Source organism: Canis lupus, chromosome 4, assembly GCF_003254725.2.
Source record: "Canis lupus dingo isolate Sandy chromosome 4, ASM325472v2, whole genome shotgun sequence".
Classification (NCBI taxonomy): Eukaryota; Metazoa; Chordata; class Mammalia; order Carnivora; family Canidae; genus Canis; species Canis lupus.
In genome coordinates, this window is record NC_064246.1 from 62,442,802 (window position 1) to 62,469,772 (window position 26,971).

Sequence of the window (26,971 nt, forward strand, 5' to 3'; positions counted from 1 at the left end):
TTTCTAAAATGGATATTGAGTAAAATGTCAGCAGGGAAATTTACTTTTTCTCAAAGAGAATTCAAAGTCTGAGGATGTGTTTGTTATAAAAAATACTATTAGGAAATAATAGAATAATAACCCTAATCTTTTGAAAGTACTTTTATAGTTGTCATTGCTAGATTCAGAGGACAGACTCTAGCATGAAGACAAGGGAGCTTCCTTGCTGGAACGTTTCAGTGACACTGGAGCCATATAATGTAGTGGTTGAAATTTAATATGAGCTTATGGAATCAACCAGAACTGAAGTTGATCCAAGCTTCTGTTCCTTCCCGGTTATATGACTGAACATCTTTTTTTTTCAGGTAGTCCCATCACATAGGCATGTTGTGAGAAAGAAAAGAAGTAATACTAGGATATCCTTAGCACAGTGTATGTTATGGAAAATCTAAATAAATAAACATTAATTTATTATCATTGATAAAATTTGGAAGCAGTTTTACTTAGGAGGAAATGATTCCTTTTGAGACTCCCCACTCCTCTTATTCCCCATATCCTTGTTCTTCCTCTCCCTTAATGCAGTCACTTATTAAGAATATAGAATCATAGGCCATGATTGCTGATGGAAAAATGCAGAAAAATATTCAGACACATTTAGATACTGTCCTGCCTCAAATAAGATGAATGAAAGTGGTGATTCTCAGACATCCTTCCAGTTTTGTTTGAGGATTATCAGTGTCCTAATGCAGTGTATAGTGGTTAATTCCTCCTCTAATCCATTTTTTCCCCCACAAACATTTGTTTAGTATCTACTTTCCTCAAACTCAAGGAGGTTGTAGTCTAATGGGTGGGCAATCATATAATTTTGATGATGTGCCACTATACAGAAGGGGATACGGTGTACTAGGGGAGCATGTGGGATGTCACCTAATGCAGTTAGAGTGATTTCTGGAATGCTTCTTGGAATTGATAACAGGTTAACTGAATTTTGAAGAACAGAAGTTAGCCAGATGGGTAAAGATGTCTCTGGTTTAGAGTTGCAAGTATAAAACATGGAGTTCTGTGATGAATTTGTGGGTTTAGAGACTAAGAGATTGAACAGTAACCATTTATTTTCCCTTGTTCTACTAAGCATATTGTTCCATTCATTACTTTATACATTGTAATTCCCAGAAAATAGGAATTAAAGACTCTTTTGTGATCACATAAATGGTTAAAATAAACTTAGATAATAAAAGATCTCTTCGGCCTAAAATGATTTTATTAGGTGTTTCATATACTTAGAACTGGTGAAAAATAGCACCCTGATATTATTACTTTATATCTCTCTTAAATATTTTATTCTGCATTGATTCTGTTTTTCTTGAGAAAAACTTACTTTAGTCAAATGTCATGCTTATGAAGCAATGGATTTATCAAATACTGGCATTATCTCACTGTAATGACTCATCATTCTAACCCCTAGACTTTATATTCCCTTGAATGGCTTATGTTATTTATTTGTGGAAATTCCAGTGGGGTGGAATGCAGTTTTTATTTTTGCTTTCAATTCATGATTTTGTTATTTAGTCATCCTCAACAAGTACATATTGACCACTTATTCTGTTCCAGGCACCGTGCCAGATACTGGGAATGAAACCATGAACAAGAAGACTTTGCTTATCAGCAACTGACAGACTAATCTATGTGTTAGCAATAGAGGTGTGGATGGAGTCTGAAGTAGGCGTAGGATGAGTGGGGGGTGAGGATGTAGAGAAGCTAAAAGGCAGTTGCAATGAAGCTATAATGTAGGCAATGGGGAGAGGGGGGACAATGCACAGGCTCATTTGAGAGTATTCAAGAAAGAAAGATATCCCGGCTGAGAGAGTTCTCCTAAATTAAACTAGGGAAGAAGGGAAAGAGGAAAAGTTACGATTGCAAGAAACGTTTAGAATCTATGGAGATTCCCTGATAAAAGAAGCTCCAGAGACATAAGTGAGGTCTGGGGTTTTATAGTATCATTCAATCCTTCAGTCCACCAGACAAATCACAAATTCATGAGAGAGAGTGAGAGATTCTAGATGAATCCAGCAACAATGACAACATCAAAAGCATTGCTGTGATCAGCCCTAGTTTGCAGAATCATGAACAAATAGATGGCTGTTACTTTAGATCTCCATGTTTTTGGGTGGTTTGTTACACAGTAACATATAACACAAATACCTGGGTTAATCATCCATTTAAGCACAAGTTCCTTCACAAATCCCCTCTTGCATATCATCCACTGGGAAAATCCTTCTCACAAACTATGACATTATGCTATCCACAGGGAGCTCATAGCCTGGGGACAAGAAAATTTAGTCATTATCTAGTACCTCTTCTTGCTTTCTTACCATTATCAGCTTTAGCAAACACTTCCTAGCCTGAACTACTCTGGAATTGGAGGAAAACATCAGGAGTATGGAAGAGTCCAATCCAAGTTGCAGTTTTACTCTTGGTTTTAGTTCAATGCAGTTTGTTGTATTGCAACTAGAAGGCAAATAGGAATGTCCCTAAATGATTAAAAGAATTGTGTTTATTGCCAACAAGGAGGTATACTCTCTTAGGGTAATAAAAGACAAGACTTATTTTTTCCTCTGTAGAACAGTTAATTAAACCAGGAGTGTGAACAGCCCTTAGAGACATCTCTAATTTCATCTGAGGTGTAAGTGGTGAAGGATGCCAAAGAAAGAACTAAGATGGGATGGAGCAGAGAGCAACTTCTTCAAGGATTGGTTTTTGTATTAGAGGAAGAACACCTGGGCTGTGTCTTTTTAAATTATTATTATTAAAGATTTTATTTATTTATTTATTTGAGAGAGGGAGAGAGAATGAGCGGGGGGCGGGGAGGAGGGCAAAGAGAGAGAGAGAATGAGAGAGAGAAGCAGACTCCCTACCCCCTCCCAGCAGGAAGTCTGATGTGGCACCTGGCCTGTGTCCTAAAAAGATAATTTTCTACATCTAGAAGTGATTCGACGTTTTTTTTTTTTTTTTTAATAAAGGAACTGAGGTGTAGGTAAGGGTGGATCATGAGTCTATCATCTTTTTCAGGAAGATTATTTTGAAAGTTTCCCTAATTATGTACCCCCAAATTATGAGTTGTCTTCAGCTATATTTTGCAATAGCAAATGGCAAGTTTTGCTGAGAGAAGCAGTCTTAACTCTCAGAAGGTAGTTCTCCAGAGTCTTATTACACAATAAGAGATTACAGAATCAGCACTTATTCTGGAAATTTGCAAGTTTGTGCTGAAGTGACCCTCCCTAAGCTTTGCGTATTTGGCAAAGAGAATGGGATATAAAAGGCAAACAGAGTTCAGCTATTTATTTCTTTATTAACTAAATGTAACAACCAGAATCCAAGTGATGACTCCATAGCAATGAACCAGTTTTGCTTTGCAAAGATTTGATGAAATATTTGATTATATGATAACAGTTGCCATTACATCACTGAAACTTGAGACAAGTATGAAAGAACAGCACTGTCTTATCGCTTCTAAACACTAGCATAAGTTGTCTTTGATATTGAGTTCTATTTATATGTCTTATGTAGCTAAATTTCTCTGGGAAAAAAAGTTTTATTATGCACTGGACCTTATTCAAGGTGATTTCTGACTTAAAACTCTCTCCTGGGCAACATTCTTAATAATACTGCCTTCTTGTCCTGCTGATACCCATCTATTCATTAAACCTTTAATCAACTCAAATGTTTGCCTATGCTCCTACAACTTAGCAGCCGGAAGAAGTGATAAAATTGCACAAAATGGTGCTACTGAAAATTTGTAGACAACTTTCAGATGGATTTTTTCACATCCATTGTCAGTTCTTGTACTAACTCACCAAAGGAGCAATTCCAAATTATTATCATTTTGCTCAAGCACAGTGCACACTCTTGTCTTTAGTGAAGTGGAGGGTTGAGAATTGGGAACTTTCAAATATGGCCAATGAGATTTTATTTTATTTTATTTTATTTTTTTTATTTTATTTTATTTATTATTTTTTTTAATTTATTTTTTATTGGTGTTCAATTTACTAACATACAGAATAACACCCAGTGCCCGTCACCCATTCACTCCCACCCCCCGCCCTCCTCTCCTTCTACCACCCCTAGTTCGTTTCCCAGAGTTAGCAGTCTTTACGTTCTGTCTCCCTTTCTGATATTTCCCACACATTTCTTCTCCCTTCCCTTATATTCCCTTTCACTATTATTTATATTCCCCAAATGAATGAGAACATATAATGTTTGTCCTTCTCCGACTGACTTACTTCACTCAGCATAATACCCTCCACTTCCATCCACGTTGAAGCAAATGGTGGGTATTTGTCATTTCTAATAGCTGAGTAATATTCCGGCCAATGAGATTTTAAATTGGTGTAATATTTCTTGAAGATTATATTGGCATAAATTATAAAAGATTTAAATACACAGATTTTATTTCTGACCACGATGAAATAATAGTGGCTTCACTTCCTTTTTTTTCACTATTTAACTATTTTTATATCTTCTATATTTTGTATTTGTAAGAGCCTTAAATATAACAGATATCATTCTTTGGCTTGTCACGTATATTACAAGTATTTTCTATAATTTCTACTTTGTTTTATGATTTTATTTATTGAGATTGGAGCTAGGGTTAGGCAAGTGAGATGCCTAGGGTGAAAGTTTTAAGATTCTGGTCTTGCATTTGTGTAACCCCAAGAGTGAATGCCTCTTTTTCTTTTCAATATTATAAAATTTTTAAATAATCTCTATACCCAACATGGGGCTCGACTTTATAATCCTGAGATCAAGAGTCACATGCTCCACTGACTGACCCAGTCAGAACCCCAGAGTGATTGCCTCTTTAGGAGTAAGCTGCCAAAAGTTTCACCCAGGTTCTAACTCTATAATTTATGATATTCATATTTTGCTGTAAACAATTAGAAAGTTGAGCAGGCATATGAAATATCTGTTTTTAGTGCAAAATTTGATGTCTAAGAAAAGAAAAACAGTATGTCTGATATCTGTGATTTTCTGCCTGGAGGTACTTTCTGGATCACTGTGCAGGGAGGAGATCCCCCAAAAGTAGGTCAGTTTCACTAAGTTGAAGAAACAGAGGTAAGATTTCATGGTAGTTTAAACAATAGGAAGTGTGACACCTCTGGCTTTGCTTTGTTCTCAAGATTTCTTTGGTTATCCAGGGTCTCCTGTGGTTCCATACAGATTTTAGGATTTTTTTTCCATTTCTGTATAACATGCCATTAGAGGTTTGGTAGGGATTAGGTCAAATCTGTAGATTGCTTTGGATAGGTAGCATGGACATTTTAGCGGTATTGATTCTTTCAGTCCATTAACATAGGGCATCATTCCATTTCTTTGTCTCTTCTTCAGTTTCTTTCATCAGTGTCATAAGATTTTCAATGTGCATATCTCCCGTCTTCTGGGTTAAATTTATTCCTAGGTATTTTATTCTCTTTGATGCTATTGTAAATGTGATTGTTTTCTTAATTTTTTTCAGATAGTTCACTGTTGGTGTATAGAAATGCAACTGATTTTTTTTTTTAATGCAACTGATTTTTGTACGTTTATTTTGTAAGCTAATTTTGTTTGTTCGTTCTTTTTTTTTTTAGATTTTATTTATTTATTCATGAGGGACACACAGAGAGAGGCAGAGACACAGGCAGAGGGAGAAGCAGGCTCCATGCAGGGAGCCCGATGTGGGACTTGATTCCAGGACTCCAGGATCACAGCCTGGGCTGAAGGCAGAGGCTCAACCGCTGAGCCACCCAGGTGTCCCTTGTTTGTTAGTTCTGATAACTTTTGTGGAGTTGTTAGGGTTTTCTATGTGTAAGATCATGTCATGTGCCAAAAGAGATAGTTTACTTCTTCCTTTCCAATTTGGATGACTTTTACATATTTTTTTCTTGCCTAATTGCTCTGGCTAGGACTTCCAGTAGTATATTGAATAAAGTGGTGAAAATAGGCATATTTGTCTTCTTCTTGATCCTGGAGGAAAGCTTTTAGCTTTTTACCATTGTGTATGACGTTAACTGTGGGCTTGTCATATGTGACCTTTATTATATTGAGGTACATTCCTTCCATACCTAATCTTTTATGAGTTTTTGTCATGTATGAATGTGGTATTTTGACAAATGCTTTTTTTGCATCTATTAAGATGATCACATGATTTTCTCCCTTTTTTGTTAATGTGGTGTATCATGTTTATTGATTTGCATATGTGGAACCATTCTTGCATCTTACAGATAAATCCCACTTATTCATGATGTATGACCTTTTAACATATTGTTGAATTTAGTTTGTTATTATTTTGTTGAAATTTTTTTCATCATGTTTATCTGGAATATTGGCTGTAATTTTCTTTTCTTGTAGTGTCCTTATTCAGTTTTGGTGTAAAGATAATACTGGTCTTGTAAAATGAGTTTAAAAGTAATCTCTCCTCTTCAATTTTTTGAAAGAGTTTGTGAAGATTAGTATTAATTCTTTATATGTTTGGTAGGATTATCCAGTGAGTTTTTTTATTTGGTCCTGAGCTTTTCTTTGTTGCGAAGTTTTTGATTACTATTTTAATCTCCTTACTTGTTTCTGGTCTGTTCGGATATTCTACTTTTTCATGATTCAGCTTTGGTAGGTGGTATGTTCCTAGGAATGTATCTATTTATTTTAGATATCCAACTTGTTTGGCATATGATTTTTCATAGTACAGTTGATGCTTGAACAACATGGGTTTGAAGTGCAAGGGTCCACTTACTGGATTTTAAACAGCACAGTATTGTAAATATGTTTTTTCTTCTTTCTGATTTCTTAATAATATTTTCTTTTGGGCAGCCCCGGTGGCGCAGCGGTTTGGCGCCGCCTGCGGCCGGGGGTGTGATCCTGGAGACCTGGGATCGAGTCCTGCGTCAGGCTCCCTGCATGGAACCTGCTTCTCCCTCTGCCTGTGTCTATGCATCTGTGTGTGTGTGTGTGTGTGTGTGTGTGTGTGTCTCATGAATAAATAAATAAAATCTTTAAAAAAATAATATTTTCTTTTCTCTAACTCATTTTATTTTAAGGATACAGTGTATAATACATATAACATACAAAAGATGTGTTAATGACTGTTAATGTTATCAGTAAGGCTCTGTTCAACACTAAGCTATTAGTTAAATTTTTGGGTAGTCAAAAGTTGTACATGAATGTTCTATTGCATAGGGGGTTGGTGCTCTGTTTTTAACCTCCACATTATTCAAGGGTCAAGTGTAATTTCTTAAGCCTTCTTATTTCTGTGGCATCATTTGTAATATATCCTCTTTCATTTATAATTTTATTTGAGTTTTCTCTCTTTTTTTTTCTTAGTCTATATAAAGGTTTGTCAATTTTATTTATTTTTTGCAAAACTCATTCTCAGTTTATTGATCTTTTCTATTGTCCTAGTTTCTATTTTATTTATTTCTGTTCTAATGTTGTTATTTTCTTCCTTTTGCTAACTTTGGGTAGTTTGTTCTTTTTCTGGTTCCTTGAAGTGTAATGTTGGGCTGTATATTTGAGGGCTTTCTTTTTTCTTAATATAGGCATTTATTGTTATATGCTTTCCCTAGAACTGTTTTTTCTGCATCTCATATATTTTGGTATACTGTGTTTGCATTGTTGTTTCTGGATATTTTTTTTATTTCTCTTTCAATTTCTTCTTTGACCCGTTGGTTGTCTGGGAGCATGTTGTTTAATTTCCACATATTTGTGAATTTCCCAGTTTTCCTGTAGTCATTGACATATAGTTTTGTACCCAACTATTAGACTTTTATAGAATACTCCACATCTCCACACAACATTAGGAGATTGTTTATGGTTTTCAAGCATACTTGGAATGTCCCATAAGACCATGTGCCGGAACATAAAATAGGTATAAATAATTTTAAAATTATTGAAATAAAAATCATAGAGTATGTTTTTGACCACAACAGAATTAAACTAGAAATTAATGATAAAATATTGTCTGGAAAATTCTTAAGTATTTGGAAATTAATAAACACTTCAGAAAATAACAATCAAAAGGAAGAAATCAATAGGGAAACTAAAAACATTTTAACTTAATGAAAACAAAGGCTTAGGATGTAAAATTTTGTTGGATGCTGCTAGAACAATGCTAGGAGACATTTAAAGGTTAATAGTGTTCATATTAAAGTGAAGAAACATTGAAAATCAATTATCTAAATTTCCATCTTATGAAGCTAGAAAAACAAGAACATGTGAAAGGTAATTTAGAATAAAAGAGGTTATTGAAGATAGAGAATATGGACAACTAATAGAGAAAAATCAAACCAAGAACTGGATGTTTGGAAACATAAGCAAAATTGGCAAACCTCTAGCTAGGAGGTTTGATCAAGGAAAAGGAGGAAGGGACAACTTGCAAATATCAGGAATGAAAGAGAGAATAGCACCACAGATACTACAGAAATTAAAACAACTTTCAAATGTGCATATCCCTAAATCTAGTAAAGAAATTGAGTAAGTAAATTTCTTTCTACAAAGAAAACTCTAGTACCAGGTGGACTTACGGGCGAATTCTACGAAATATTTGAGGATGAGATAATACCAATCATACCAACTCTTTCAGAAAATGGAGTAGAAGGCAATAACTCCCACCTTATTTTATGTGGCCAGCATTACCTTGATTCCAAAACCAAAGAATTACAAAAAATGAAAACTGAAAGGCAAATATCTCTCATGAACATAGATGTAAAAATCCATAATACAATATTAGCAAATTGAATCCAGTTATTTCTGAAAAGGGCAATACACCATGGCCATGTGGAGTTTATCTTAGAAAAATGTTGGTTTAACATAAGAAAATCAATAAGTGTTATTTACCATATGAATAATAAAACATAAAAACAATATAATTATTTCAATAGATGCAGAAGAAATATTTGACAAAGTTTAGCATTCATTTATGATAAAATTATCCAGCAAACTATGAATGGAAGGTAAATTCTATGAAAATATACAATAATTATATTTAAAAAATTTATTACTAAGGTAGAGAATGAAGCTAGGCTGTTCACTTTCACCACTTCTATTATCATTTTATTGAAAAGCTTAACCAGTGCAAAAAGGCAAGAAAATAAAGGAAGAGGTATACACAATGGAAAAAAGAGAAGAAAAACTGTTTTTATTCTCCTATGACATGATTGAATGTGTAGAAATACTAAGGAATCTATACTTACCAGACCTGAAGGAAAATTAGCAAGGTCTTTAGAAACAAGGTTAATATACGAAGGTTAATTGCATTTATATATATTAGCAATAACATTTTGAAAGCAAAATTTCAAATATTTGATTTTATGGCATCAAAATAGAAAATTTTAGTAGTATATCTAACAAAATATGTGCAAAACCTGTATACTGTTACAAACATGGGTAGGAAAATCTAAGTAAGACCTAAATAATTGGAGAATTATGCTGACTGATTGGAAGACTGTTTTGTTACAAAGGTCAGTTCTTCCCATATTGATCCATATAGTCAACCTATTCTCAATCAAAATCCTTGCAAGTGTTTTGGAAGAAATGCACAAATTGATTCATATATATATATGGGAACAATATATATATTGGTCCACTGGTCAATTGATTCTAATATATATATTATATATATCATATGTATATATATATAGGTCCAATTAATATTCATATGCCAAAGTAATTAAATGGGGGGAAGGAAAATCTTTCTAAACACTAGTGCTGAAAAACTGGATATCCATTTGGGAAAAAATGAATCTAAACCTTTATTTCATACTCATTTACATAACACCCCACAAAATTAACTCTACATGAATCCTATGCCCAAGCATAAAATTTAGAAGTATAAACCTACAGGAAGAAAGTATAAAGAAAATCTTCTGGACTTCAAGTTAGGCATAGATATTTTTTTTACTTTAACATTTATTGAAATGGTGTACTCTTTATACTAATGCAAAAGGATAAAACTCTTCTTCCCACTCTAAACACCTCTTCTGTACCATAAAGAATTCTTACTGCATTGGAACTAGAACTCTAAAGCTCTCAGCAAAGGAGTTTGGGATGACTGGACAAAATCAGTCAGCAGGTTCCCCTTTTCTCAATTAAAAAATAAGGAGAGGGAGAGGGAATATGACAAATTGCTTCACATATATGCTAGGTAAGAAATAAGAGGTAAGGTAAGAAATATGGAGGTAAGAAATAGTTCATACTTTCACAGTGTCAGCTTCCAGAAGAAATCTTCAGGTTTTAATCTTCAGGTTTGTATTTGGCCAGTCATCTCAGATCTTTGATTTGTTCATTTTTCTTGGTGTGAATCTCTTTCATGTTTCAATAAGCTGTTGTTGTTGGAATTTCTCTTCTAATTCTTTTTTAGCCATCCCCAGCTGCTCCTGAACCCTGAGTAGGTCATGCTTGGCCATTGCTAGATTCTCCTCCAGGGACTTCTGGTTTTCTGTCTTGTCATTAAGTGTCTTCTGAAATTCACTCTTTAAAGCAACAAATGTGTTTTCCAATCATTCAAGTCTTGGGCCTTTATAAAATCCTTGTTATTTCCTTGGTCAAGCTGTAGATCCTGCAGTTCCCCTTCTAGCTTTGACTTCTCATCTAATGCATGTGTTGCCTATATTTCAGTGGCCTTCAGCTGTGACTTCAATTTCTCATTCTCCTTGAAATCTTAAAATTTCCTTGTTCAGAAGTTCTGTTGTTTTACTCTCGTTAAGTGGTGCAAGTTTCGGCTTCGTGATATCTATGATGGGTGTTCTATTTGAAGATGTAAATTCTGCAACTTGTTCTAATAATTCTGTTTTCAAGTTCAGAGATACCTGTCTGTAGCTTGAGGTACCTTCTCAGCTTGTGAGAAAAGCTGCTGCAGAAGTAACACACTGGTATGAGCTGTGTTTATGAGCTCAAACTCCACCTTGCTGTAGACCACAGCGGGCAGCCCTCTCAGGACCTTGGAGACCTCTTCTACAGTGAAGGTCTCCTCTACCAGCCTGCTTTGCTTGACGTCTTGAAGGCAGGAATCTATACTTTTGAGTCTTAAGCCTCTTTTTGAACAAGCAAAATGCATGTACTTAGTAACTTCATTTTGATTGTGCTCATTTAAGCGCAACTCTGCCATGGCGGTAGCAGAGGTTGCAGCCCTGAGAAGCTCCACCAAGCCTATGGTCACTGAGGGTGTTGGGCCAAAAAACATAGGCACAGATTTCTTCCTTCCTTCCTTTCTTTCCTTCCTTCCTTCCTTCCTTCCTTCCTTCCTTCCTTCCTTCCTTCCTTCCTTCCTTCCTTCCTTCCTTCTTTTTTCTTTCTTTCTTTCTTTCTTTCTTTCTTTCTTTCTTTCTTTCATTTATTTGAGAGAGGGGGAGAGAGAGCGTGAGTGCATGAGTAGGGGGAGGGGCAGAGGCAGAGGGAGAAGCAAATTCCCCACTGAGCATGGAGCCTGTGGGGGCAGGGATGGAGGAGGAGGGGGCTCAATCCCAGGGCCCTGAGATCATGATCTAAGCTGAAGTCAGATGCTTGACTGAGTCACCCAGGTGCTCGGGCACAGATTTCTTAAATGGCATACCAAAATCATGATCCATTACAAATTATAAGTTGGTTATTATTAAAATTAAAATCTTTCTTTAATGAGAGATTTAATTTAAATAATTAAAAGGAAAGATACAGACTGAGAAAAAGATTTACAGTACAGATATATTTTTAAAGGATTGTACTCTAGAATTTATAAAGAACACAACTCAATAATAAGACAAACAATTCAGTTAAAAATAGGGAAAAATCTGAGTAGACACTTCAAAAAAGATATAAAAATAGCAAATTAGCATATGAAAAGATGTTTGACAGCGATATTTATTAGGAAAATGCAAATTAAAAGCACAAAAAGATAACACTGTACATCATATCCCAGTAGAATGGCTAAAATTGAATAGACTGACAATATCAAGTGTTGCGAGGATATGGAAGAGCTGAAACTCAGGTTGCTGGTGGAATGTAAAGTAGTAAAACCACTTTGGAACAGTTTGGCAGATTTTTATAAAATTATCTATATATTTACAACACAACCCAGTAATTACACTCCATAATTTTTTAAAGATTTTATTTATTTATTAGACACACACACACACACAGAGGCAGAGACACAGGCAGAGGGAGAAGCAGGCTCCACGCTGGGAGCCTGACGTGGGACTCCATCCTGGGTCTCCAGGATCACACCCTGGGCTGAAGGCAGTGCTAAACCACTGAGCCACCCGGGCTGCCCCACTCCATAATTTCTACCCAAGAGAAACCCACATATCCACTCAGATTTGTGTGTGAATAAAGACATCTTTATTAATAATATCCCAGACTGGAGTTAGCCCAATTTTTCATGACCAGATAAGTGATTAAATAAATTTTGTTTATACCCATGCTACAAAATGCTGTTGAGTATAAAAAAAGAATGGACTATGGATATGTGTAATAATGTGAATGAATCTCAAAAATATGTTGAATGGAAGATGCAAACATAAAAGATTACATACTGTATGATTTCATTTTTGTGAAATTCTACAAAAAGAAAATCAGGTCAATACTGACAGGAAACAAATAATTGATTTCCTAGGGCAAGTGGTGGGGCTAATGTTGACTGTAAATGATCATGAAGAAGCTTTTTATATTGATGTACTCTATATCTTGACTGTGGTGGTAGTCACACGGATGTATTTGTCAAAATTCATTTGTTAAAGCTCATTAAACTGCATGCTTATATTTTTTTTCTGTAAATCAAATCTCTATGAATTTGATCAAGAAGAATTAAATGTAATTATAATTTGAAACAACAATCCCATTTCCCAGAATTTATCATAAGAAGTTGGACAATTGTGAAAAATGTATGAACAAGAATATTTATTCCTGTTGTCTTTGTAATCTTTACAAATCAAATTCAACTCCATTCCCATCAACAGAAGATGGCTGAATAAATCCATAGAATGGATTATTCTGTGGCCATCGGGAAGTGTGAACTAAAGCTGTGTGTATAGTCCAAAGAAGTTGCTTATAATAAAGAAGGAATAATGTATAATGCAGAAGGGATTTGTGCATAAACTGTAAATGTGTATTTATCTCTGTCTAAATATATGTATGTATGCATGTATATTAGAGTTCTCCAGAGAAACAGAATAAGATGTGTGTGTATACAAGTGAGATTTATTTTAGGGACTTGATTAACACAATTATAGATGTGTGATGAGTCTGGTGGGGATACTGTCAGGCTGCAAAGAGTTGCAGTTTTACTCTAAAGGCAGTCTGCTGTAGAATCCAGAACTGCTGTTGCAGATGAAGTCAAAAGACAGTCTAGGGGATCCCTGGGTGGCTCAGCGGTTTGGCGCCTGCCTTTGGCCCAGGGCACGGTCCTGGAGTCCGGGGATCGAGTCCCGCGTGGGGCTCCCGGCATGGAGCCTGCTTCTCCCTCCTCCTGTGTCTCTGCTTCTCTCTCTCTGTGTGTGTCTATCATAAATAAATAAATAAATCTTTAAGAAAAAAAAAAAAAAAGACAGTCTACTGGAGAAGTCTCTCTTGCTCCGGAGAGGTCCGCCTTTGTTCTATTCAGATCTTCAACCGATTGGATGAGATCCATCCACATGGTGGAGGGCAATGTGCCTTACTAAAAGTTCACCAATTTAAATATAAATCTAATTCAAAACAACCTTACAGAAACATCCAGAATAATGTTTGAATAATGTTTATTATCCAGAATAATATCTGGATACCCTGTAGTCCAGCTGACACGTAAAATTAACAATCACAGTATATGTGTGCTTACCCACAGAAATGTCCTCCCTCCCTTCCTTTCTTCCTCCCTGCCTTCCTCTTTTCTTTCTTATTTAAATTAAATTAGCTAACATCATTAGTCTCAGATGTAGTGTTCAACAGTTTATCAGTTGCATAGTAACACCCAGTGCTCATCACATCACATCCCTTCTTAATGCCCATCACCCAATTACACTGTCCCCTCACCCACCTCCTCTCCAGCAACCCTCAGCTTGTCTCCTATAGTTATGAGTCTGTCATGATTTTTCTTCCTTTCTGATGACTTCCCATTCAGTTTTTCCTCTCTTCCCCTATGATTCTCTGTGCTGTTTCCTATATTCCACATATGAGTGAAACTATATAATTGTCTTTCTCTGACTTATTTCTGTCAGTATAATACCTTCCTGTTTCATCCATGTCCATGCAAATGGTAAGTATTCATCCTTTCTTTTTTTAAAGTTTTTAAAAATTTAAATTCATTTTGCCAACATATAGTATAACACCCCGTGCTCATCATATCACGTGCTCTCCTCAATGCCTGTCACCCAGTTATCCCATCCCTCCACCCACCTCTCCTTCCACAACCATTTGTTTGCTTCCTAGAGTCAGGAGTGTCTCATGGTTTGTCCTCTCTAATTTTTCCCCACAGTTTCCCCTCCTTCCCTTATGGTCACTTTCACTATTTCTTATATTCCACATATGAGTGAAATCATATAATTGTCTTTCTCTAATTGGTTTATTTCTCTCAGCATAATATCCCCCAGTTCCATCCACGTCAATGTATTCATCCTATATACCACATCTTCTTCATCCATTCATCTATTGACGGACATCTCTGCTCTTTCTACAGTTTGGCTATTGTGGACTTTGTTGTTATGAACATTGGGTACAGGTGCCCCTCTAGACCACTGCATTTGTATCTTTGTGGTAAATATTTAGTAGTGCAATTGCTGGGTCATAGGGTAGCTCTATTTTTAACTTCTTGAGGAATCATCATACTGTTTTCCAGAGAGGCCATACCAGCTTGCATTCTCACCAACACTGTAAAAGGGTTCCTCTTTCTCTGCAACTTCACCAACATTTGCTGTTTCCTATCTTGTTAATTTTAGCCATTCTGACTGGTGTGAGGTGGTATCTTATTGTGGTTTTGACTTGTATTTCCCTGATACCAAGTGATGTAGAGCATTGTTTCATGTGTCCCTTGGGCATGTGTGTGTCTTCTTTGGAGAAATGTCTGTTTACATCTTTTGCTCGTTTCTTGACTGAATTATTTGTTTTTTTGAGGGTGTTGAGTTTGATAAGTTCTCTATAGATCTTGGATACTAGCCTTTTATCTAATATGTTATTTGCAAATATCTTCTCCCATTCTGTAGGTTGCCTTTTAGTTTTGTTGACTGTTTCCTTTGCTGTGCAAAAACTTTATCTTGATGAAATCTCATGTTTGCTTTTGTTTCTCTTGCCTTTGGAGATGTGTCTAGCAAGAAGTTGCTGTGGCCAAGGTCAAAGAGGTTGCTGCCTTTGTTCTCCTGTAGGATCCTGATGGTTTCCTGTCTCACATTTAGGTCTTTCAACCATTTTGAGTTTATCTTTATGTATGGTGTAAGAGAATGGTGCAGTTTCATTCTTCTGCATGTGGCTGTCTAATTTTCCAAGCACCATTTATTGAAGAGACTGTCCTTTTTCCATTGGATAATCTTTCTTGCTTTGTCAAAGATTAGTTGACTATAGAGTTGAGGGTCAATTTCTGGGTTCTCTATTCTGTTCCATTGATCTATGTGTCTTTTTTTGTGCCAGTACCATGTTGTCTTGATGATCACAGCTTTACAATATAGCTTGAAGTCAGGCATTGTGATGCCCCCCAGATTTGGTTTTCTTTTTCAACATTCCTCTGTCTATTTGGGGTCTTTTGTGGTTCCATACACATTTTAGGATTATTCGTTCCAGCTCTGTGAAAAATGTTGACAGTATTTTAATAGGGATTGCACTGAATGTGTAGATTGCTTTGGGTAGCATAGACATTTTAACAATCTTTATTCACTTCTTTTTCTTTTAATGGTTTTGCACTGATTTTTTTAAACCAAAAGCATTTTGATATAATCAGAAAAAATCATCAATATAAATCTAGTCTGCTTTTAAAACTTTTTCATTGTATTATTTTTATTGAGATATAATAGTAATTGATGCATAGCATTATGTAAGTTTAAGGTGCATACAGAGTGTTGATTTGATAAATTTATATATTGCATTTATTTTGCCTTTATTGTATAAAATATACATAACAATATTTACCATTTTAACTATTTAAAAAATATTTTATTTATTTATTCATGAGAGATACAGAGTGAGAGGCAGAGACATAGGCAAAGGGAGAATCAGGCTCCCAACAGGGAGCCGGATACAGAACTGGATCCCAGGACCCTGGGATCATGACCTGAGCCAAAGGCAGACACTCAACCACTGAGCCACCCAGATGCCCTGATTTTAACTATTTTTAAGTGTACGGTCCAGTGGCATTAAGTAAATTTACATTATTGTGCAATCATCACCACTAACCATCTATAGAACTTTTTCATCTTCCTAAACTGAATCTATTTGTTTTGTTTTTAAGTTTTTATTTCAATTCCAGTTAGTTAACATAGTGTTATATTAGTTTCAGGTATCTAATATTCAACAATTCCATATATCACCTGGTACTCATCATAATGAGTACACTCCTTAATCCCCATCACCTATTTAACCCATCCCCCTACCAACCTTCCCTCTGGTAATCATCAGTTTGTTCTCTATAGTTAAGAGTCTGTTTCTTGGTTTGTCTCTCCCTCTTTCTTTTTTTCCCTTTGCTTGTTTCTTTAGTTTGTTAAATTCCACATAATAGTGAAATCATATGGTATTTGTCTTTCTCTGACTTATTTTGCTTAGTATTATACTTTCTAGCTCCATTCATGTTGTTGCAAATGGCAAGATTTTGTTCTTTTTTTGTGGCCAAATAATATTCCAGTGTGTGTGTGTGTGTGTGTATAGATATCTCTATCTATCTATCATCTATCTATCTATCTATCTATCTATCATCTATCTATACACTGCATCTTTTTATCCATTCATAATTGATAGACATTTGGGCTGTTCCCATAATTTGTAAATAGTGCTGCTAAACACATAAGAGTTAACGTATTCCTTTGAATCTGTTTTTTTTTTTTTTTTTTTAGTCTTTGAATAAATACCCCGTAGTGAGATTCCTGGATTTTAGGGTAATTCTATTTTTAACTTTTTGAGGAACTTCCATACTCTTTCCCATAGTGGCTGCACCAGTTTGCATTTCCACCAACAGTGCATGAATGTTCCTTTTTTCCCACATCCTTGCCATATTGTTGATTCTAGCCATTCTGATAGATATGAGGTGATATCTTATTGTACTTTTGGTTTGTATTTCCCTGATGGTGCTTACCATGGGTATCTTTTTATGTGTCTGGTGGCTGTCTGTTATGTCTTCTTTGGAGAAATGTTCATATCTTCTGTCCATTTTTAATTAGATTACTTGTTTTTTGGGTATTCAGTTTTATAAGGTCTTTATTTTAGATACTAACCTTTTATTGGATATATCACTTGGAAATATCTTATCCCATTCTGTAGGTTGCTTTTTAGTTTTGTTGATTGTTTCCTTTGCTGGGCAAATGCTTTCTATTTTGATGAAGTCCCAATACTTCATTTTTGTTTTTTCCCTTTGCCTCAGGAGACATATTTAGAAAAAAGTTCCTACAGCCAATGTCAAAGAAGTTACTGCCTGTGTTCTTTTCTAGGATTTTTATGGTTAGAGGTCTGACATTTAGGCCTTTAATCCATTTTCATTTATTTTGTGTGTAGTGTAAGAAAGTTGTCCAGTTTTACCTTTCTTTTTCATGTTGTAGACCAATTTTCCTAACACCATTTATTGAAAAGACTGATCCATTGGATATTGTTTCCTGCTTTATTGAAGATTAATTACCCATATAATTGGGAGTTTACTTCTGGGTTTTCTATTTAATTCTATCAATCTAAATATCTATTTTTTTGTGCCAGTATAATACTGTTTTGATTGCTACAGCTTTGTAATATCACTTGAAGTCTGAAATTGTGATGCCTCCAGCTTTTCTTTTCCTTTTCAAGATTGCTTTAGTTATTCGAGGTCTTTGTAATTCCATGAAAAATTTTAGGATTCTTCTAGTTCTGTGAAAAATGCTGGTGGTATTTTGACAGGGATTGCATTAAATATGTAGATTGCTTTGGGTACTATAGATATTTTAACAATATTTGTTCTTCTAATCCATGATCATGGAATGTTTTTCCATCTCTTCGTGTCTTCCTCAATTTCTTTCATAAGTGTTCTGTAGTTTTAAGAGTACAGATCCTTTACCTCTGTGGGCAGGTTTATTCCTAGATATCTTATGGCTTTTGATGCATTTGTAAATGAGATCAATTATTATGTTGAGGTATATTCCCTGTAAACCTACTTTGTTGAGGTTTTTTTTTTTTTTATCATGGATGGATGTAGTGCTTCGTCAAATGTTTTTTCTGCATCTATTGATATAATCATATGATTCTTACCCTTTATCTTATTGATATGATGTATCATGTTGATTGATTTGCAAATATTGAACCACCCTTGCAACCCAGGAATAAATACCATTTGATTGTGGTGACAATACATTAAATACCTGTAAGTTGGATTCACTTTCCTAGTAGTTTGTTGAAGATTTTTGCATCTGTATTCATCAGGGATATTGGCTTGTAGTTCTCTCTCTTTTTTTAAAATTTTTTAAAAAATTTATTTATGATAGTCACAGAGAGAGAGAGAAAGGCAGAGACACAGGCAGAGGGAGAAGCAGGCTCCATGCACCGGGAGCCCGACGTGGGATTCAATCCCGAGTCTCCAGGATCGCGTCCTGGGCCAAAGGCTGGCGCTAAACTGCTGTGCCACCCAGGGATCCCTGTAGTTCTCTTTTTTATTAGTGTCTTTATCTCATTTTGGTATCATGGTGATTCTGGCCTCATAGAATGAATTTGGAAGTTTTGCTTCCTTTTATACTTTTTTTGGAATAGTTTGATAAGAATAGTTATTAACTCTTTAAATGTTTGGTAGAATTTGCCTGTGAAACTGTCTAGTCCTGGACTTTTGTTTGTTGGGAGTTTTTATTTTTATTTTTTATTTTTTAAAGTTTTTTTTTTTAATTTTTATTTATTTATGATAGTCACACACACAGAGAGAGAGAGAGGCAGAGACATAGGCAGAGGGAGAAGCAGGCTCCATGCACCGGGAGCCCGACGTGGGATTCGATCCCGGATCTCCAGGATCGCGCCCTGGGCCAAAGGCAGGTGCCAAACCGCTGCGCCACCCAGGGATCCCTGTTGTTAGTTTTTAAATTAGTGATTCAATTTATTTGCTGGTAATTGATCTGTTCAAATTTCCTATTTCTTCCTCTTTTAGTTTTGATAGTTTATATGTTTCTAGGAATTTATCCATTTCTTCTAGGTGGTCCAATTTTTTGGCATATAGTTTTTTATAATAATCTCTTATAATTGTATTTCTGTGGTTTTGGCTGTTATTTCCCCTCTCCCATTTGTGATTTCATTATTGTAGTCTGTTCTCCTTTTTTCTTGATAATTCTGGCTCGAGGTTTATAAATCCCCCCCCCCCCCCCCCCCCCCCCCCCCCCCGCCCACCCGGCAGAACCAGTTCCTGGTTTCATTGATCTGTCCTCTTGTTTTTTTTGGTATCTGTATCATTCATTTCTGCTTCAATCTTTACTATTTTCTTCCTTCTGCTGGTTTTAGGTTTTGTTTGTTATTTTTCTAGCTCCCTTCAGTGTAAAGTTAGTTTGAGATTTTTCTTGCTTCTTGAAGTAGGCCTGTATTGTTATAAACTTCCCTCCTAGAACCATTTTTACTGTATGCCAAAGGTTTTGGACCATTGTGTTTTCATTTTAAGTTCTTTCCATGTATTTTTAAATTTCTTCTTTTATTTCGCGATTGACCAATTCAGTGTTTAGTAGGATATTATTTAGTCTCCATGTATTTGTGGTCTTTCCATATTTTTTCTTGTGGTTGACTTTAGTTTCATAGCGCTGTGGTCAGAAAAGATGTATGGGAAGACTTCAAACTTCTTGAATTTGTTTTGTGGCTTAATATATGATCTGTTCTGGAGAATGTTCCATGTGTCCTTGAAAAGAATGTGTGTTCTGCTGTTTTAGGATGGGATGTCCTGAATATATATTTTAAAAACACCTGTTCTGGTGTGTCATTCAAAGACACTATTTACTTGTTGATTTTCTGTTTAGGTGATCTGTTCATTGATGTAAGTGGGGTATTAAAGTTCCCTACTATTATTGCTTTATTATGTATTAGTTCCTTTATGTTTGTTATTAACTGTTTTATGTGTTATCAGGTGCATATGTGTTAATATGTTGGATGCATAAATATTTACAATTATCTCTTTTTGTTACATTTTACTGTTTATTATTATAGTGTCCCTCTTTGTCTCTTGTTATAGTCTTTGTTTTAAAGTCTATTTTGTTCAATATAAGTATATAAGTGTTGCTACTCTTTCTTTTGCCACCCATTTACTTGATAGATGTTTGCCCATCACCTCCTCACTTTCAATCTGCAGACATCTTGGGTCTAAAAGGAGTCTTTTGTAGGCAGCATATAGATGGGTTTTGTTTTTATAATCCATTCTGTTTTTTCATTGAAGAGTTTAGTCCATTTCCAGTCAAAGTAATTATTGATAGATATCTATTTATGTCATTTTGTTGTTTTGTGGTTGTTTCTAAAGATTTTCTCTGATCCTTTCTTGTCTTTCTTTCATAGTTTGCTAATTTTACTGACATGCTTGGCTTTCTTTTTCTTTGCATATTAGTAGTTTTTGCTGTGTAGTTAGGATTATATTTATATATAACCTCTTCTGCAAATAGCAGTCTATATTAAGTTAATGGTTGTTTACATTTGAACCCATTCTTTACCCCTCTCCTCTCCACATTTTAGATATATACAATCATACTTTATACCTTTTATTCTGTGAATTCCTTTATTTTTTTTAACAGAAATATTCAATTTTACTGCTTTTGTGTTTCCTGCCTTCATACTGTCACTTTTGGTATCTTCTTTCCACTCAAAGAGTCCCCTTTAATATTTCTTGAAGGGCTGATTTAGTGATCATGAGCTCCTTTAGTTTTTGTTTGTCTGGGAAACTCTTTATCTCTCTATTCTGAATGATAGCTTTACTGAGTAGAGTATTCTTGGCTGCAGATTTTTGCCATTCAGCACTTTGAATATATCATGCCCATCCCTTCTAGCTTGGAAAGTTTCCACTGAAAAATCCCCTTCTAGCCTTATGGGGCTTCCCTCGTATGTTACTGTCCTTTTTTTTTTTTTTGTCTAATTGCTTTAATTTTTTTTCTTTATCACTATATTTCACCAAATAATTAAAACATGTCTTGATGTAGATCTGCTTTTGTTGGTTTTGTTGGGGGTTCTCTTTACCTCCCGGATCTGGATATCTGTTTTCTTCCCCAGATTAGGGAAGTTTTCAGTTTTATTTATTTATTTATTTATTTATTTATTTATTTATTTATGAGAGCAAGCGAGCAGAAGCAGGGAGATAGGGGAGAGGAAGAAGGAGGTTCCCCATTGAGCAGGGAGCTTGATGCAGGGTTGGATCCCAGGACTCTGGGGTCCTGACCAGAGCTGAAGGCAAATGTTTAACTGACTGAGCCATCCAGGTGACCCTCAGCTATTATTTCTTCAAATAAATTGTCTGTCCCCTTTTCTCTCTCTTCTTTTTCTGGGACTCCTATAATATGAATGTTACTATATTTGATAGAGTTACTGAGTTCCCTGCCCATTGTTGTTTTCTATCCATAATTCCTTTTTCTCTCTTTTGTTCATGATTGTTTTTCATTACTGTGTCTTCTAGGCCATTAGTTCATTCCTCTGCTTCTTCCAGCTTGTTGTTCATTCTATCAAGTATGTTTCTTTTTTTTTTTCTATCAAGCTTGTTTCTAATGTCATTTGTTGCACTCTTCATCTCTGATTGATTCTGTTTATCTTTGTGTTAAGGGTCTCACTAATTTTTCCCCCTCTTTTCTCAAATCCAGTGAATGTTCTTATGATCATTGCTTTTAATACTCTATCAGGAATGTTACTGATATCTGTTTCAGTTAGATCTATGGGTGTGGCCACAGATTCCAAATGTATTTGGAATACATTTCTCAGTCTTTTCATTTTGTCTAAGTCTCTGTGCCTGTTTCTCTGTGTTAGAAAAGTCAGCTACATCTTTTGTTCTTGAGGGTAATGGCCTTATGAAGATTGGTCCTATAGTGCCCTGCTGTGTAGGGTACCCTCTTCACCAGGAGTGTCTCCAATGTGTGCTGTGTATGCTTTGCTGTTTTATCCTGGCCACTATAACCTGCAGGCCATTCATCTTCAGAGGTTCTCTTTGCATATTGTGAGCAATGTATTGTCCCTGGCCTGAATGTGGCACTTTTTAACTAGGTATGCTGGTATATTTGTGAGTTGAAATCTGTTGCTACCACACCACTGGAACAAAGGCCTCACACAACTCCAAGGTTGAGCAAGGCAATGTGAGCAGGGGTTTGGGCTGGTCTTCTGGAGACAGGAAACTGCCTCCTCTCCAAGAGAAGCACAGCGCTCTTTGTGCTTTATCTCACCCAAGCCCTTTAAAACTCCAGGTTTAATTTATTTTGATTTGAATTAAATTTAGTTAACATATATAGTGTATTGTTAGTGTAGTATCTGTATATCTGTGATAGACATATGGGCTTTTTCCATATTTTGGTTATTGTGGACATTGCTGCTATAAAAATAGACTGCATGTACCCCTTTGAATCACCATTTTTGTATTCTTTGGATAAATACCTGAATCATAGGGTAGCTCTATTTCTAACGTTTTGAGGAACCTCCATACTGTTTTCCAGAATGACTGCACCAGTTTCCATTCCCACCAACAGTATAAGAAGGTTCCCCTTTCTCTGCATTCTCACCAACATCAGTTGTTTCCTGAGTTGTTAATTTTAGCCGTTCTGACTGGTGTAAGGTGGTATCTCACTGTGTTTCCCTGATGGCAAGTGGTGCAGAGCATTTTCTCGTGTGCTTGTTGGCCATGTCTATGTCTTCTTCTGTGAAATTTCTGTTCATGTCTTTTGCCCATTTCATAATTGGATTGTTTGTTTCTTTGCTGTTGAGTTTAATAAATTCTTTCTAGATCTTGGATACTAGCCCTTTATCTGCTATGTCATTTGCAAATATCTTCTCCCATTCTGTAGGTTGTCTTTAAGTTTTGTTGACTGTTTCTTTTGCTGTGCAAAAGCTTTTTTTTAATCTTTTTTTTCAATTAGCTTTTTTTTAATCTTGATTAAGTCCCAGTAATTCATTTTTGCTTTTGTTTCCCTTGCCTTCATAGATGTATCTTGCAAGAAGTTACTGTGGCCAAGTTCACAAAGGGTGTTGCCTGTGTTCTTCTCTAGGATTTTGATGGATTCTTGTCTCACATTTAGATCTTTCATCCATTTTGAGTTTATCTTTGTGTATGGTGTAAGAGAATGGTCCAGTTTCATTCTTCTGCAAGTGGCTGTCCAATTTTCCCAGCACCATTTATTGAAGAGATTGTCCTCTTTCCAGTGGATAGTCTTTCCTACTTTGTCGAATATTAGTTGACCATAATGTTGAGGGCCCATTACTGGGTTCTCTATTCTGTCCCATTGATCTATGTGTCTGTTTTTGTGCCAGCACCACACTGTCTTGATGACCACAGCTTTGTAGTACAACTTGAAATCCGGCATTGTGATGCCCCCAGCTCCAGTTTTCTTTTTCAGCATTCCCCTGGCTCTTCGGGGCCTTTTCTGATTCCACACAAATCTTAAGATGATTTGTTCCAACTCTCTGAAGAAAGTCCATGGTATTTTTTTTTTAAGTCCATGGTATTTTGATAGGGATTGCATTAAACGTGTATATTGACCCGGGTAACATTGACATTTTCACAATATTAATTCTGCCAATCCATGAGCATGGAATATTTTTCCATCTCTTTGTGTCTTCCTCAATTTCTTTCAGAAGTGTTCTATAGTTTTTAGGGTATAGATCCTTTACCTCTTTGGTTAGGTTTATTCCCAGGTATCTTTTACCTGCAGCCCAGGAATAAATCCCACTTGGTCACAGTGAATAGTCCTTTTAATATACTGTTGGATCCTATTAGCTAGTAGCTTGTTGAGAATTTTAGCTTTGATGTTCCTCAGGGAAATTGTTCTGTAACTCTCCTTTTTAGATGGGAGGTTGTCTGGTTTTGAGATCAAGGATAATGCTGGCCTCAGAATGAGTTTGGAAGTTTTCTTTCCATTTCTATTTTTTGGAGCAGTTTCAAAATAATAGGTATTCTTTAAATGTTTGGTAGAATTTCCCTAGGAAACCATCCAGCCCTAAACACTTGTTTGTTGGAAGTTTTTTAAAAAGGATTTTACTTATTTCTTTGAGAGAGAACATGAGTAGGGGAGGAGCAGAGAGAGAGAGGGACAAACAGACACTGCACTCAGCATGGAACCTGACATGGAGCTCAGTTCTAGGACCCTGAGATCATGACCTGAGCCAAAATCAAGAGTTGGATGCTCTACCCAACTGAGCCATGCAGGCATCCCTGTTGGAAGATTTTTGATTACTGATTCAATTTCTTTGCTAGTTATAGGTCTGTTCAGGCTTTCTATTTCTTCCTCTTTGGGTTTTGGTAGTTTATATGTTTCTAGGAACTTATCCATTTCCCCCAGATTGCCTAATTTGTTGGCATATAATCGCTCATAGTATTCTCTTAGAATTGTTTGTGTTTCTCTGGTGTTGGTTGTGGTTTCTCCTCCTTCATTCATGATTTACTTATTTGGGTCCTGTCTTCTTTCTTTTTGATAAGTCTGGCTCTTGGTTTATAAATCTTGTTAATTCTTTCAAAGTACCAGCTCCTAGTTTCATTCATCTGTTCTACTGTTTTTTTTTTAATTCTATAACATTTATTTCTGCTCTGATTTTTATTATTTCTCTTCTTCTGCTGTATTTAGATTTTATTTGTTGTTCTTTTTTCCAGCTCCTTTGGAAGTAATGTTAGGTTGTATATTTGAGACTTTTCTTACTTCTTGAGGAAGGCCTGTATTGCTATATACTTCCCTCTTAGGACCACCTTTGCTGCATCCCAAAGGTTTTGAACTGTCATATTTTCATTTTCATTTGCTTCTATGTATTTTAAAAATTCGTCTTTAATTTCCTGGTTGACCCATTCATTCTTTAGTAGAATGTTCTTTAACCTCCATGTATTTGTGGTCCTTCCAAATTTTTTCTTATGGTTGACTTCAAGTTTCATAGCATTGTGGTCTGAAAATATGCATAGTATTATCTCAATCTTTCTGTACCAGTTGAGTCTTGATTTGTGACCCAGTATGTGATCTATTCCGGAGAATGTTCTATGTGCACTTGACAGGAATGTGTGTTCTGCTGCTTTAGGATGAAATGCCCTGAATATATCTATTAAATCTATCTGATCCAGTGTGTCATTCAAAGCCCATGTTTCCTTGTTAATCTGCTTTGATTATTTGTCCATTGCTGTGAGTGAGGTGTAAAAGTATCCTACTATTTTTGTATTAATATCAGTTTTTAAAAATTTTGTTATTAATTGGTTTATATATTTGGCTGCTTCCAAGTTAGAGACATAAATATTTATGATTGTTAGATCTTTCTGTTGGATAGGCCCCTTTATTTATACTATAGTGCTCTTCATCTCTTGTTACAGTCTTTGGTTTAACTTTATTTTTTATTTATTTATTTATTTTAATTTATTTTTTATTGGTGTTCAATTTACTAGCATACAGAATAACCCCCAGTGCCCGTCACCCATTCACTCCCACCCCCCGCCCTCCTCCCCTTCCACCGCCCCTAGTTCGTTTCCCAGAGTTAGCAGTCTTTACGTTCTGTCTCCCTTTCTGATATTTCCCACACATTTCTTCTCCCTTCCCTTATATTCCCTTTCACTATTATTTATATTCCCCAAATGAATGAGAACATATAATGTTTGTCCTTCTCCGACTGACTTACTTCACTCAGCATAATACCCTCCAGTTCCATCCACGTTGAAGCAAATGGTGGGTATTTGTCATTTCTAATAGCTGAGTAATATTCCATTGTATACATAAACCACATCTTCTTTATCCATTCATCTTTCGTTGGACACCGAGGCTCCTTCCACAGTTTGGCTATCGTGGCCATTGCTGCTATAAACATCAGAGTGCAGGTGTCCCGGCATTTCATTGCATCTGTATCTTTGGGGTAAATCCCCAACAGTGCAATTGCTGGGTCATAGGGCAGGTATATTTTTAACTCTTTGAGGAACCTCCACACAGTTTTCCAGAGTGGCTGCACCAGTTCACATTCCCACCAACAGTGTATGAGGGTTCCCTTTTCTCCGCATCCTCTCCAACATTTGTTGTTTCCTGCCTTGTTAATTTTCCCCATTCTCACTGGCGTGAGGTGGTATCTCATTGTAGTTTTGATTTGTATTTCCCTGATGGCAAGTGATGCAGAGCATTTTCTCATATGCATGTTGGCCATGTCTATGTCTTCCTCTGTGAGATTTCTCTTCATGTCTTTTGCCCATTTCATGATTGGATTGTTTGTTTCTTTGGTGTTGAGTTTAATAAGTTCTTTATAGATCTTGGAAACTAGCCCTTTATCTGATATGTCATTTGCAAATATCTTCTCCCATTCTGTAGGTTGTCTTTGAGTTTTGTTGACTGTATCCTTTGCTGTGCAAAAGCTTCTTATCTTGATGAAGTCCCAATAGTTCATTTTTGCTTTTGTTTCTTTTGCCTTCGTGGATGTATCTTGCAAGAAGTTACTATGGCTGAGTTCAAAAAGGGTGTTTCCTGTGTTCTTCTCTAGGATTTTGATGGAATCTTGTCTCACATTTAGATCTTTCATCCATTTTGAGTTTATCTTTGTGTATGGTGAAAGAGAGTGGTCTAGTTTCATTCTTCTGCATGTGGATGTCCAATTTTCCCAGCACCATTTATTGAAGAGACTGTCTTTCTTCCAATGGATAGTCTTTCCTCCTTTATAGAATATTAGTTGCCCATAAAGTTCACGGTCCACTTCTGGATTCTCTACTCTGTTCCAAATC

General features: G+C 35.8%; 1 long non-coding RNA gene and 1 pseudogene across 1 annotated transcript in view; one reads left to right on the plus strand and one right to left on the minus strand.

The window, feature by feature from the left end:
* LOC125754995 (uncharacterized) overlaps window positions 1-26,971 on the plus strand; it is a 107,265-nt gene that overhangs the window by 51,446 nt on the left and 28,848 nt on the right. The gene's annotated exons all lie outside the window — the stretch shown is intronic.
* Window positions 10,237-11,110, minus strand: LOC112651205 (leucine zipper transcription factor-like protein 1; annotated as a pseudogene).